We start from the raw sequence: 16,197 nt of genomic DNA on the forward strand, positions 1-16,197 counted from the left end.
ACTCACTTCCGTCATCATGAAGTGCTTTGAGAGACTAGTCAAGGACCATATCACCTCCACCCTACCGGACACCCTAGACCCACTCCAATTTGCTTACCGCCCCAATAGGTCCACAGACGACGCAATCGCAACCACACTGCACACTGCCCTAACCCATCTGGACAAGAGGAATACCTATGTGAGAATGCTGTTCATCGACTACAGCTCAGCATTTAACACCATAGTACCCTCCAAACTCGTCATCAAGCTCGAGACCCTGGGCCTCGACCCCGCCCTGTGAAACTGGGTCCTGGACTTCCTGACGGGCCGCCCCCAGGTGGTGAGGGTAGGTAACAACATCTCCACCCCGCTGATCCTCAACACTGGGGCCCCACAAGGGTGCGTTCTGAGCCCTCTCCTGTACTCCCTGTTCACCCACGACTGCGTGGCCATGCACGCCTCCAACTCAATCATCAAGTTTGCGGACGACACTACAGTGGTAGGCTTGATTACCAACAACGACGAGACGGCCTACAGGGAGGAGGTGAGGGCCCTCGGAGTGTGGTGTCAGGAAATAACCTCACACTCAACGTCAACAAAACAAAGGAGATGATTGTGGACTTCAGGAAACAGCAGAGGGAGCTCCCCCCTATCCACATCGACGGGTCAGTAGTGGAGAAGGTGGAAAGTTTTAAGTTCCTCGGTGTACACATCACGGACAAACTGAATTGGTCCACCCACACAGACAGCGTTGTGAAGAAGGCGCAGCAGCGCCTCTTCAACCTCAGGAGGCTGAAGAAATTCGGCTTGTCACCAAAAGCACTCACAAACTTCTACAGATGCACAATCGAGAGCATCCTGTCGGGCTGTATCACCGCCTGGTACGGCAACTGCTCCGCACACAACCGTAAGGCTCTCCAGAGGGTAGTGAGGTCGGCAGAACGCATCACCCGGGGCAAACTACCTGCCCTCCAGGACACCTACACCACCCGATGTCACAGGAAGGCCATAAAGATCATCAAGGACAACAACCACCCAAGCCACTACCTGTTCACCCCGCTATCATCCAGAAGGCGAGGTCAGTACAGGTGCATCCAAGCAGGGACCGAGAGACTGAAAAACAGCTTCTATCTCAAGGCCATCAGACTGTTAAACAGCCACCACTAACATTTAGCGGCCGCTGCCAACAAACTGACTCAGCTCCAGCCACCTTAAAAATGGGAATTGATGGAAATTATGTAAAAATGTACCACCAGCCACTTTAAACAATGCCACCTAATATAATGTTTACATACCCTACATTACACATCTCTTATGTATATGTATATACTGTACTCTATATCATCTACTGCATCTTGCAATCTTATGTAATACATGGACCACTAGCCACTTTAAACTATGCCACTTTATGTTTACATACCCTACAGTACTCATCTCATAGGTATATACCGTACTCTATACCATCTACTGCACCTTGCCTATGCCGTCTGTACCATCACTCATTCATATATCTTTATGTACATATTCTTTATCCCTTTACACTTGCGTGTATAAGGTAGTAGTTGCGGAATTGTTAGGTTAGATTACTTGTTGTTATTACTGCATTGTCGGAACTAGAAGCACAAGCATTTCGCTACACTCGCATTAACATCTGCTAACCATGTGTATGTGACTAATAAATTTGATTTGATTTGATTTGATTTGCAGTGCTGACTTAAGTTTTGAAATCATTTTTGAAATCAGTGGAACACAACCAGTCAAACAAGCTGTGCAAACTAAACGGAAACACAGTGTGTCTTATAAAAGTGGTTGCAGTCTGCTGTGAAGCTTTCATCCATGTATACAGGTAAGAATCTAGCTACGGATTCAGATATTATGCGTTTCTAATTTTGGCAGAAAGTTGTTTTCATTGTAAGTTAAAGCTTGCTGTTAGCTAGCCAGCTGGAGTTCGATGGCTGGCTTGCTAACTAACAATGAACCTAACTTTAACTTGCTATGACAATCGGTTTATATTGCTAGTAACGTTACTCTATGGATTGGTATTATATTTCATATTTTAGTTAGTTAACGTGACATGTCTAAACAAAAGACCCCAAATTAAAGTTTGCTGTTAGCTAGCTAACGTCAGCTGAGGTTAGGTGGCTGGCTAACTAACATTAACTTGCGTATGAACTGTGTGTAGCGTTAGTTCTCTCAGAATGCCATTTCACATTGCTAGTTATAGCCTAATGTTAGTTAGCTAACACTGAACCTATTGGTTAACTTTAGCTAGCTATGATAATTGGTGTGTATTGCTAGTTAATGCTTGCTGTTAGCTAGACAGCTGACATTAGCTGGCTGGCTAGCTACAGTAGCTAACATCACTACACACAGTTCATACAGGGAATATCTCAGAATGCCATTTCACATCTATTGTATAATAATGCTAAAATGTTTATATATGGAATTTCTCTTTCAGCATCAATCAGAACATGCATGACTCTAATCCACAAGTCATACAGTCATCAAAAGGAGAGCTGGCGCAAGCAAAGGCATCAGCTACATGGGAAAACACGTGTGGACCTGAATTGTGATAACTGCAGTGGCCAAAACAAGAACAAGTTTGTGCTCTGGTATGCACAAGCTCCACCACAATCTGTACCTTCACTTCCTGATCACAAGTTTGCCCGACTGGTGCTTCTGCCTCATTTTAAGCAGCGCTTCAGAAAGACCAGAGTCAACACTTTGAGATTGCAGGTGTTGTGAAGGACAGCACTGATGGGTCAACATCCCACAGCTGGTTGGACTGGAGGATGGTACGGTGCTGGTGGAAAGCTATGGCTGGCAACTACACCTGACTCTACTTCAGGCCACTGCCACAGATCAAGCAGTACCAGCACTTCAGATAAATCATGTTCATTGTATGAGGTTATTCTTATCTAAACTTGGGAGGTGAATTGATGTTGTGCAGGGTTGTAATGTCAGTTTTTTGTTCCCTGTTTTACAGCTTCAATGCTCTGGAGCCTTGTGTTGTCGCCAAGGCGTTATCGGACTGTCAGGCCCAGGTTTCAGGTGCTGCGCATCCTTCCTCCCATAGATGGTCTGCCTGTGAAAGCACCACCTGGACTGGACACAGCTAGACAAACTATATTTGACAAGCTCAGGGAGTTTTGCGGCAAAGAGGGTATGGACGTCACATGTCCTGCACCAAAGTCAAGGGCAGGACAGAAACAGGCTCTCGGAATATAGATTCCCTGGTTTGGATGGACCAGTCATCAGCACTATCTGCAGTGCCTCTATTCACATGACTCCCTCCTAACACACATGTTGCTGCTACTATAAAAATAAATTTAAAAAATGTATCCTGCTGCTCGGCCACTTTACCCCTAATTGTATGCATAGAACTACCTCTATCACTGATATTGTGTATGTTATTTATATTGACACTGCCTATTTCTGATATTGCTACTATGCAAGTAACCATCTGGCTGTACCATTTACACCTTCTGTAGAGGCCATCCACTTAGCAAAATATTGAGGTGTGTGTGTGGTTGTAACATGATTTTGTGACATACCACAACAATATCAAGTGTCCACCACAAATATCTTTATGTACTGTACATGTGCACCTCACTCAGGTTTCATCTCCAGTTGATTGACCTTAACTTAGTATTCCATACATGTGATGGTATGCTAATGTACTGGTGTGGAGGCATTTGGGCAGCGGTGTAAAATTACTTGGAAGTACTCATTGTTTTGTGATATCTGTACATTACTTTACTATTTTATATTTTTGGCTACTTTAACTTCACTACATTCATGATACTTTTTACTCAATACATTTTCCTTGACACCCAAAAGTACTTACATTTTGACAGAAATTGTCCAATTCCCACACTTTTCAAGAGAACATCCCTACTGATCTGGCCGACTCACTAAAGTCAAATACTTTGTAGATTATGTTGGAGTGTGCCCCTGGCTAACGCTAATAAAAGGAAAAAAGAATTGTGCCGTCTGGTTTAATATACGGAATTTGACATTATACTTTAACTCTGACAATTTAGTACTTTTTCCACCACTGAATGTGGCTGGGGGTTATAACATTTTCACATGACTCATCAATTTAGACAAGTGTGTCTAAACTTATCTGGACACCATGTTTACCTGTAAATGTTCCTTATTGTAGGCTACTACCACTTTTAATCTTTACACTACTCACTGTTTAGCACATGACCTCACATGTGAATCCTTAGAGATGGGTGGGGCTGGTTTTTGAGGGTGTGAACCATGCTGAATGGGTGTGGACAAAGGAGAGCACTCCAGTAGGTACCACAACTTTCAAAGCCCTTTTCTCAAAAGTGTTTCGCTAAAAGGATCAACTTTCAAAGCAGAATTTCTCAATTGCAGTGTGTGATATGCCATTTTGTAGTTCTGAGTCTTTATTTTTATCCAATGAAAAAAAAAAAATGCTACAGAAGACCAATTTGAGCTGGTCAGTCACAATTTCAAAATGACATCACTGTGTTGCACGGGTGCGTCAAACGACTCTATAAAACATTTCACTGAGGCCCCCTGGCTGCTAGTTGAATGCTCTGATAAGCTCGGAGAAGGAATAAGGCAGGAACACGCTCATCTTCACTCACTACCACTTAATGTTGACAGAGGCATGCACATAAGCACACTGTTTAAGAGTAATGAAATCAAGTTCAATCAAATACAACCCCATCATATTAAGGTTCATTATGAGATAATGAATCTCATTTGGAATACAGTGGAACGTCCCTCCAGACAAACATCGTTATTTAAGGGTTGTGTGTATAATTTGTGCTTTATTTATCTACTTACACATCGGAGGATACGGTTAACATCACGTCCCCAGAGTCTCTTCCTCTGCCTTAGATTAAAATGGGGTAACATTAGCTGTTTATCTGAATTATATCACTAGTTACTGCAGTGTCTTTTCCTAATAGTCTTCAAGCTACACTAAATGCTCTGCGGAGTGACCTTGATCCCGTGTGTGTTCAGTGTGTGTGTGTGTGTGCCTGCATATGTGAGGCACAGCCCATTCCCTGTTCAGCATTACATAAATGTTACTGAACCTTGATGACAACTAAGGGATTATGAAGGAATGGAACTCGATGTATAAATGAACAAATGAAACAACCTGAACAAAGTCTGAAGGAGGTAATAACTTTCAAATGACTAGATACTGGATGAAATGAGACTTCTTTATGTATCATGCTTATTCCACTAATCTGAATGTGTCAATAGAAATACATATATGGAATGGGGAAACGGGGAGGGGGTGGCTAAGGGCTACTTACTGACTTCCAAACTTAACTGAGCTAGGGCTCTCAACCTACATAGAACACACATTCATTTGTTAAATATCCTGCCAGACTATTATAACATCTAAAGGTCTATGTGAACAATGCAGTGCTTTTCTAAGAGCATAAACACATACACACACTATGCCCAGCACCATACCAGTACATTTGATAACGGCACATTTCTATGTTCTGCAGTGAAAAAGAAAAGAAGAAAAGGTCCTAAGAAAAATCGCTCCCTACCATGTCATTGGGGGTAATTATATCAAAATTAAAATAAGTGATTTTCAGCCAGGGGGAGGGCATTATTACATTAGTAGACACTGGTATGTTGCTGGAAATAATGAATATGATGTTAAAAAGTGGTGAAGTGTCCGTTTAACAACTCTTACTGCTAGTGCAATCGCAAAGCTCACCAGATAGACTTCCTCACATCTGTTCCTGTCCAACATTTGTTTTCGCTGTCTCCTGAACCAATAGAGCCCTCCAATGGCATCAGAATGCCGCCACCCATAAAAAGCAGTGTAATGTCAGAGCCCTGATTACTATTACGATTAACATAAAAACCACATTGTTTCCAAAGCACTTCAGAATAAATTTGGCTGGTGCAGATGAAGGACTTGCCAAAGACAACCCTCTGCAATGCTGTTTAACAATACCACAGACTAGATACTGCTGAATCGCCATCAGGGCCAGACCATAACTGGGCCTACGATGATGTGTGGCAGCAATACACAACTTGATAAGTCTAGAAGAGAAGAGAGGAGGGAAAGAGAAAGAGCTTTTCCTTTGCTTGAATGTATCCTATTGCATTTCCATACGTGCAGTATGCCTGTGTGTATTTACAGTGTGCGTGTTTACAGTGTGTGTGAATGTGTGCACGTGTCTGTGAGTGAGGTATAACTATCTCTGAGAAACCAATGTCTGCCTCAAGTTCTGACCCCTTATGTATTCCCACTTCCCACCCCTCCCTCCTTTATTCTGCAATCTTCTCTTCCATTTTTTGATTATGTATTGCATGACAACGCCGTCCAATCCCATTTCACACACTGAATGCTCTGCTATCTGCAGCCATTTAGGCCTAAGTGACCGCTCCATCTCATCCTGCAGCCATTTACATGTTTGGGTCTCATTATGACATTTGCAAGGCAGGCAGGCTGCCACACAGTGTCTGAATGAGCGAGGGGGAATTTCACTGACCAGATTAGTTTTCACCTTTGATACGGGAGCGTATTGCTGGCCCAGTAGAATGGGATTCGGGGTGGAGGGAGAATTGAGTGAGTTTTAAAGTTAAATCGCGGCGGTGCAAAGCCTTACCTCCAGAGAAATGCAAAATGTGCAACATGACTCTGTCCTCCGCCCACAAAAACGTCCCCCTCTCGCAGACAGCCAGACACAAGAACAAGCACACACACACGCGCGTCGATGACATGGCAAGAGAGCTGTTCTAAATCGAAGAAAAATGATCTCAGCATTTTACCAAAAATATTGTTGTTTTTATTATGAGCCACTTTTATTCCAAACACAGCCATGCCATTTTCATTCATGTAAACTATTACTGTCAGGTCAATGAACATCAAAAGGTATTGCCATAATTATTACCATATGAAATGCAAGTCAATACATATTACGATAGTTAGTCTGTCTGGCTGCTTTACCCATATCCCATTACTGCCTGTGTGTGACTAGAGAAGAGCTACCCACGTGGAATCAAATAGCTATGCCTTGCCTCGGCAACCCTTCTCATTAAATAAAGAAAACATTTCCCAGTGTCATACATTATCTGAGGGCAAATGCCATTAGTTCACATCCAATCATTGTTTGAACAGCTTTAATTATATAAAAAGAGCCAGGGTAAATGAAAGCTCCAGAGCAAGGCTAACTATTGACGCTTCTGAAGTACGATCAGACTTTCAACCTAATGTCAGATCCACTGTAACTAGGAAAACACACGGGCAGAAACACCCACACACGCAGACACACACATTAACCCCTTACACTCATGGAAATTGGCATACCGGTATATGGACAGGGCCAAATTGAAATGTTTCTAACAGAAAAACTATACACTGAGAGTACAAAACATTAAGAACACCTTCCTAATATTGAGTTGCACTCCCCCCTCCCACTTTTTCCCCCAGAACAGCCTCAAATCATTGGGGCGTGGACTTTAAAAAGGTGTCGAAAGCATTCCACAGTGATGCTGGCCCATGTTGACTCCAACGCCTCCCACAGTTGTGTCAAGTTGGCTAGACCTCTCCAAACTGTGCACAGGTCTAAACTAATTTCAATGCACTTTATTGACTCAAGGAAATTAGCCATTGTCACAGAATGGCACTTGATCCAGAAAGATAAACTCAGCTCTTGCTCTGTTCAATCGTTGGGAATCTATCGAGTTCAATATCATTACATTTGCCATTTTTTATGTCCGTTTTTTGAGAGACAGACATGTATGAAATAATGAATAAATTATACAATCATACAATCAATTTGACTTTGTTTTTACCAATCTAACTACAAAACAACATAATGGTAATACTTTATTTGAAAGGTAAATCTCTATTGATAAACTGGGTAAATCAAGATGTAGCCTAGGTCTGTTCACAATATAGGCGAATGCATATTATTATATATAGGAGTGTGATTTTATGGGGCTACAGGTGACAAACAATCCCTTCCATTTAGGAAACATTTTATTGGCAACTGCTAGGAGACATTATTTTATTGTACTGATCAACAACATATGCATAGAAGAAGCCATCAATTATTTTATAAAAGTGTGCGCTGTCTCTTTAAGAAAGTAATCTTTGCGAGGCAGAATGTGGCTGTGGAGTCTGACTTTGTGGCTATGTAATCGAGTGGAAACCAGACGGGAGGCAAGGGAGACAAAAAAGTGAATGAGTTTTTGGTGGCAAGAGAAACAACGTGGATTAATAACGTTTTTGGTGACAATCAGCTTTGAAATCAGCATATTTTGTGTTATGGTTTGCATATTATCACAAACAAAGTACGATGGTAGTGAATTCTGCAGTAAGCTAGCAATGAAAGTTAGCCTACAATTAAAGCTGGAATCTACCAGTATCGTCTTGCATTGTAAAAGTGTTCTAGCCGTTACGGACATTGTTTTGTGAACAGTAATGAACAGTTTCAACATTTCTACATGCTGTGTTGCATTATTCAAGTGTGTTAGCTCCCCACTCATTCTTCACAGAAGTTAACAATGCAGCCCAGACAGCTCTAGCAGTGAATGAGTAGGTGGAGCATGCACTTTGCAGGCCCTTTATAGCATGCACGTGCTATAAAGGGCCTGCGCTGATAAATAGACTTGATCCTCTCAATCACACGAGACACATTTGACAGAAGTACTGAGAGTAACAAAAATGTACTACCGAACCATTTATTTTTGTATCGGAAAAGTACATATGTTTCTGTATACCGTGCTGCACTAGTCAAAATCCATACAGCGCTGTGAACCAGAGAACCTGAGCTCTGACGTCATGTATAGCACATTACTGTACAGCCACTGGGTTCCAAGGCACTTATCAATGACAAAATCTTACATTTTCAAACCATATACGGGATGACAGGGGCTGTGAGTGGAAAGGGCTATCGCCACCATGAAAAATTAAATATTAGAATTCTCGCTGAGTGATAAGACATTCAAAGGGTGCTTAATGGACCTAGCCACAGATATACCTCTCCCCCTTATCTTTCCCCCTTCAAATTACACAAGTCTCATTTCCTACTGTCCTTATCGGTATTAAGAAGAGTGAACGGGGTGATATCGCATCAATACACATGCTCTAATTACAAGGCAGCATCCAGCTGCCCACGCCTCCTTACAACATTGTCCAAGCGCTGGCCCAACATTGTCCAAGCGTTCAGAGGGAGAAGAAGCACAGAACACAGTCCTGGCCTTGCCTGCTGCACAGAAGGCATTCACAATCAAATGGAGGAGGTCAGAAGGTCAAAGAGGACAGGTCACGCTGATGTGGTTGTGGAGATGTTTAGTTCCACTGCTCTGTACATTTTGATTCCTGGTTCAATCTGATTCATGTGCACTGGAGTGGGGGTTGTGCTGTAGAATTCTTAGGTGTTCGCTATTCCATATCAGTTACAGGAGCTCAAATACCCCCACTCAGTATAGTAGCCATCATGTCCGTTCAGCCCCAGCCTTGCTGTGATACTGTCTGTGGTGATATTCCCTGCTCAGTGCTCAGGCCTGGCAGCAGCTACAACCAGCACGCATCAGGAGGGGGGCATTCTGGTAAACTGTCTTGGCTGATGAGACAGGCAGACCTGCAGCCAGCCAGCCACCGAGCGCTGAGCTGGATCACACTGTACATGGCCCTAATCGATGAAAAATAAGCTCGAAATGTGTTTGTCTAGACCAGCCAGCATGTGCAAATAAGGTGGTGTCCGTTTCGGTTAAAGCGATACACAGTTAAGAGAAGAGCAATGTACAAGACCTCCTCCAATCTCCTGTCCTCATTTAGACCGGGGCAGTTCCTGGAGTGGAAGAGAGGTCAAGTGGCCATTGCAAGGAGGGCTGCTGATGGGTAGAGTAACCTGCAGATCAGCAGGTTACAGTTCACTTTAATCATCATGATGACGTGTGTGTGTGTGTGTTGTTCCATATGCGAAAGATATTCTAAATGCTTCTGCTATTTTTGTAGCACTGTTAAAGTTATGCCAAACACATCACATCAGAATTAAAATGTAATTCAACACCATTATCTTTTATAAACAGCGTTCATCAGCATGAACACTTTTCCAATTGAAGTGAACGCAGAGATGCTGTCCATAAAAGCCTGTCACTGCTAATAGTTACCAATTAATCAGTTACTTTCTATAAACATTATCAAAACTGTGAAACTATTGAATAGGCCATAAACTTTCTTTGGAGCGTTCCGACTATGATTGTGAACACAGACATATTAACTCGAAACCTCCTTCTTGCTAGAAGCAGCACCATTATAATCCTTCATATACTGTACTTAGCTGAGGACGGGTAGCAACAGTCATTTGAATAACAATAGGTGAAAGTACCAAAAGAAGGGGAGGATAAAATATGGGAGGGAGGCCAATTCCACCCAATATGTTGTGTCAGGGAAAAAGAAGCCCCAACACAGACTATTGGCTGACTACAGCAAAGCCCCAGCAAAACTGTTGATGGTTCAAATTAATGGCAGGCCGTGCAGAACTCATTATTCAGGGTGAAAACAATCTGCATCACATGCCAAATTGTTAGCAAGCTGTAATTTGTTATGGATGGTGACTATTAAAACAGTACCCAGATCAGAAAAGAGACCTCGTCGTTTAATCAGGATCCCTATGTGGCCAGGAGTTTTTCCTGACCTTGTGACCTGACCAGGATAAACTCTGTGCCCTAAATGTTCTTGATCAGGTGGCATGGTCAGGAATAACTCCTGGCCCTGGTGTTTGGTTTATTCAGCTCCCCATTAGCTTTTGCCGAAGCAGCAGCTATTCTTCCTGGGGTCCACAAAAAAAAAACACTGATAGACAAGGACTGTCACACAAAATACAACAATATACAAACAATACAATGACAACAAAAAGATTGTGTGTGTTAGAGTGTGTCTGTGCGTGCGTTTGTGTGTGTCCCCTCACGGTCCCCGCCATCTTTTTTTAAAGCTGTTTGCTTGAGTAATTGGAGATGGAAGGGAGTTCCATGAGATCATGGCTCTGTATAATACTGTGCATTGCCGCAAATTCGTTTTGAAATCGGGGACTGTGAACAGACCCCTGGTGGCATGTCTTGTGGGGTATATATGGGTGTCTGAGATGAATGTTAATTGATTATACAGACAATCTGGAATTTTCATTATAGTAATACTTCTCATAAAAACTAGAAGAGAAGCAGTTAATCTCTCGTCAATCCTCAACCAGGAAAGACTGGTATGCATATTGTTGATGTTAGTTCTGTATGTGCAGTTAAGGGCGTGCTGCTCTGTTCTGAACCAGCTGCAGCTTTGCTAGGGCTTTCTTCGCTGCACTTGACCATATTCCAGGACAGTAATCAAGATGGGACAAGACCAGAGCCTCAACAAGTACAGTTGTTTTTTGTGCCATAAACGCAGATATTTTTATAACAGACATACCCCTTCTCATCATAGAAGATCATAATAATAATAATAATAATAATAATAGATCATCATCTATTCTCATTATAGTTTCCCTGGTGGTCTAGTGGTTAGGATTCGGCGCTCTCACCGCCGCGGCCCGGGTTCGATTCCCGGTCAGGGAACAGCATTGGTGGAACAAACTCCCTCACGACGCCAGGTCAGCGGAGTCAATCACCACCTTCCGGAGACACCTGAAACCCCACCTCTTTAAGGAATACCTAGGATAGGATAAAGTAATCCTTCTAACCCCCCCCCCCCCCTTAAAAGAGTTAGATGCACTATTGTAAAGTGGTTGTTCCACTGGATATCATAAGGTGAATGCACCAATTTGTAAGTCGCTCTGGATAAGAGCGTCTGCTAAATGACTTAAATGTTAAATGTCATCAACACTACAACTTTGTCAATATGACTTGACCATGATAATTGACCATCCAATGTTATACCTAGGAGTTTAGCTTCCTCAACTTGATCAATGGTCACACCCCTTATACACAACTCCAGCTAAGGGTCTTGCTTTTAGTTTTAGATGTATTTAAGACCAGTTTATTATTAATCATCCAGTCAGGTACTGACTCAGTGAGGTCACTGGCTTTGGGTGATGACATGAAGAGTGTGGGATCTCGGCGTACATAGTCATTCTGGCGTTGTGTAAGGCCAGTGGCAAATCATTTGTAAAAAATAGAGAAGAGTAACGGCCCAAGGCCGAACACTTATTTCAACCCACACCTCAACACTTCAGTGGTACTGTCATACAACCACAGACAACACACACAGCCTGATTATTCATCCACCCAACAACTTCGTATGAAGAAACCTACTTCCTATCATACCAACAGAATGGCATCTGAATATGTGGAATATAATCAAATGAACCTGTGTATTCATTTGATTTTCATAATTGTCTAAATGTTATAATATTGTTCAACTGAGTGAGAAACTAAGTCACCTTCTAATCAAAAGGATCATTTATCCCCAGGTGTCCTCAAGCAGCTTCAAAACTCTTTGGAAAGCTCCTCTCAGACAGTACAAAAGGAGAATTGATTCTATGTTCCGGCACAGCAGACTGAATGAGTCTCTCAGTCAGAAACCAGAAGGCGTAGTGATGCTGATCTCCTACGCATACATGGGAATGGATTTGTGCTCCTCTCCATATGCATCCATCTTTAAAACAAGAGTGGGCGAGCCAGGGGTCAGAGTTAAGCATGGGTAAGTGGCTCACAAATCGTTAGCGGTGCCCTAACCCTCATCGTTATCACACAGTCTGACACCAACACAAACATGGTGGGGTTGTGTTTGTGGGGGGGATTGTGTGTGTAGGTGTGTGGGTTTATTTGTGTGTGTATGTGTGTGTGTGTTTGTGTGTGCGCGCATGCGTGTTGAGGTTGGGAGAGTCAAAACAGCATGCATAATTCCACCACAATGATGCCAACAGATAAGAAGGATGAGACAAAGAGAGTACATGTACACGGTCTCTTCTGCTTGCCATTGGTATACTCTCAATACAGATTACTACCCTCACAAAAAGTATTTCCTTTATCCACAGAATGCATAGTTTATTAATTTCCATGCTTTTGTTATTAGATGGGTTTTGTGCACTACGTGGTACAAAGGTGTATTCTAGGACTTAAAATGCCACGGCTCTAGGCATTGGGCGGAATCTAGATTGTCATACCTTCATATCGACCTTGTGCCAACGCAAGATATTTGGTAATACCGGCACTGAACAAAAGGGGCACTATTTTCCAACCCCACTGAGCTAACTAGCATTAGCGCAATGACTTGAAGTCTATGGGAATCTATTAGCATGCTATGCATGTCCACTCAGCATCACACAGTCAGTCTCCCCTACAGGCTATAGAAATGCATCTCTCAATAGATCCTCTTCTATTGGCTTACGACTTTGGAGCCTTTGTCATGGTTGGATACTGACAAAGCCAGCTTTTCCCTGCATTCTGCTCTCTGTAAAGGTCTGTCCTTGCATATTAAACAGGTGAGAGCACTAGAGCAATAACATGGAGAGGACTTTGCCTCCCAGACTATACCTTATGTTTAGCCCCATCTAAAAATGCCATCATGGTTGACAGTGATAGACACACACACACAGGTTAAAAGGGGGGAAAAAATACTGTCACTGATGAAGATGAACGATCAGACTGCAATGCTGTAAATGAATGAGTCAGCCTTGCCCTCCCTACAGACACAGGCCTAGTGGGCTATAGTACACACACAAAGAAGGCAAGGGAAGGACTGGAGCTGGAGCTGTCCATGGTGTTGAAACCGAGAGCATGCATGCCACAGCATGTATCTTCCATCTGAGTAACTCAACTGCAAACATCTTTTATAATATAATTTGGCATTCCCAAAGGATACTGTGTGCAGGGGAGACTGGATCTGTCCATGGTTCTGAAACCTGGAGAGTCAACCTACAGCATATCTTTCAGTTACTAACACAAACAAACATATTGCGCAGTATATTGTTATGTAGAGAAGTAGATTTAGCAAGGCAAGGGGATAACTGGAACTGTCCATGGTGCTGAAACATGGGGTCCAGCATGCTACAACATTAATCCTATCTTCAATTTCATTTAGGTACAAAAAATCATATTTTAAATAGAATTTGATTTGGTGCTCATAAGGTGGCTAGGCTGGGGGTGGTGGAACTATTAGTGGTGCTGAACCTGGGAGCTCAGCATGCTATGTGTCTCCTATCTCTCAGATTTACTAAAATACAAACATATCGGTGTCTTCAATAACATGAGATTCAGCAGGCAGCTCCAGAAGGAACTGTCCATGGTTCTGAAACCTGAAAGGTATCATGCTATGAGTCTCCTATCCCTCCGATTTGTCAACATATGACTCAACAATCAACACAGCAAGGGAGCTCACCATCTCTTCTTTAATGAACCCAATACCAATTACCATCTTATAATATAATTTGGTTTTCACATACTATAAGGAAACTGGTGCTATTAGTAATCTACCTGCTGTCTATTCCATGAACCAAAAGTTCCAAAATATCTAATGTTATTCATATCTATATTTATATTTGTATCTAGGGGCTAATCCAAACAGAAACAAGAGCTCTTTCAATGAAATTCTCCTTCTTCCTTTCATTTAGCATTCTGGTCACAGGTCTACGAGAGAGACTCTCTAGCATTACATTCTCCTAAGCCAAGTCAAAAGAATCTCATTAAATTGCTTTCAATATAACAAACCATAACTGGATACCAATCCCCAGGGAAAATTGTATTGGACCGTCACACTTTTAGTGGACTAATCATCTCCACACAAGCCCCAAAGTGCTGAATGAGAACTGCCTACATTATTAGAGCCGGAGATTGCTAGTGTGCCTTTCAGACGAGATGATGGTTCTCGCTTTGCCATCTCTCAAAACTGTCTTTGATTGTTTGCCCCTGTGTCATTCTGTTCAAAGTTGTAGATTTATCCTCTAATGGTTTCTTGTCTTGTACCTGGCAGAGATTTGACTGTGGCTCATTCGAGGGCAGACAGTGCCATGTTGGCTCTACTTTATTGCAGTCCAGGCAGTGGTTCACCTCAGAGGTGAATACTGTATCATCTGATTACACTGTGCTGCAGAACTGCCCATGTAGGATATCTGAGATGATCATACCACAGCTACATACCCTATGACCATTTCTGAAATAAATGCTTGATTTTTTTCTAATTGTAACATTACATCTATTCACCATTACTTGTATATTCAATGATCACACTAAAAGTTTGGGTAGAGTTTGCAACTTGTTGAGATCACTAGATATAGCATTAACACAGTTGTTGTCATTCTGTACATCAAGGCAGCTGTGTTCAAGTTTTTTGGGGGGATCCAAACTTGCTTCAATGACCATGCTGGAGTCACTAACATCAGTTTATAACACATTACAAGATAACATGTGGTTGTAGACAACACATGACCAGAACAGTTTCAGTTTACCATGAGGAGATCACGCAACAAGTTCAGTAATACAGAGTCAGACAGGAGGGAGAAATCATACCGCAACAGAGATAGTGCAGAAAAAAATGGTGATGTCACGAGTCCGTAAATAAGGGTCCTTTTCTCGGGCACTGCAGATACTACTGCGGGTGTGGTGACTGCATTAGTAAAGCGCGCGCGGTCTCCACGCAAACACAGGAATAATACAGTATAATCTGCTTTCATTGGAGAGACCAGACTGCAACAGCTACCCGCCCACCGCAACTAGCACTTCCAATTGACGTGCCCAGAAGTTCAAATCATGAATCTGTTGTCAGGTCTATTCACTAAATTGCCTTGCGATCTCACCTTGCTCGTGCGCTGACTGCCACCATACCAATAACCGCTTGCCATCAAGCGAAGTGAAAAGCGTCTACCCTAGCCCAGGTTGTATATTAAATACACAGCTTACATTGTCATTGCGTGGGGCTGTGGCAATCTGACATCTGCGCTCAATCTGACAACAGCTTGATATTCCATGCACACCATCCCTTGCTCTCATTATGCCGCTTTTTTCTCCCGTCTGCTTTGTAACCGGCATATGTCTACCCACTGGAATAAGAACGAAATTAAAATATTCCGATAAAAGCAACTCGGGAAGACACCAACATTCCACAGAACACCACTTTCATGCACTACAAGGACTAACCTCCCAATCTAGCGAATCCCAGTCTTCGGTAAACATCCGGAGGATCTCTGTCCTTCCAAACGCGGACTAGGCAAAGAGGCACTACGGAATGACTGAGCGATGCGATGCCATTGCGCTGTCGGTATT

The 16,197-nt window shown here is 42.6% G+C and overlaps 1 protein-coding gene and 1 non-coding gene across 3 annotated transcripts in view; one reads left to right on the top strand and one right to left on the bottom strand.

Annotated features, from left to right (window-relative positions):
- Positions 1–16,197, bottom strand: part of LOC139570722 (adhesion G protein-coupled receptor A3-like) — a 266,327-nt gene that overhangs the window by 69,758 nt on the left and 180,372 nt on the right. The gene's annotated exons all lie outside the window — the stretch shown is intronic.
- On the top strand, positions 11,482–11,553 carry trnae-cuc (transfer RNA glutamic acid (anticodon CUC)). The gene has a single exon. It is a non-coding gene; the product is annotated as a tRNA-Glu (tRNA).

Source organism: Salvelinus alpinus, chromosome 3 (genome assembly GCF_045679555.1).
Source record: "Salvelinus alpinus chromosome 3, SLU_Salpinus.1, whole genome shotgun sequence".
NCBI lineage: Eukaryota > Metazoa > Chordata > Actinopteri > Salmoniformes > Salmonidae > Salvelinus > Salvelinus alpinus.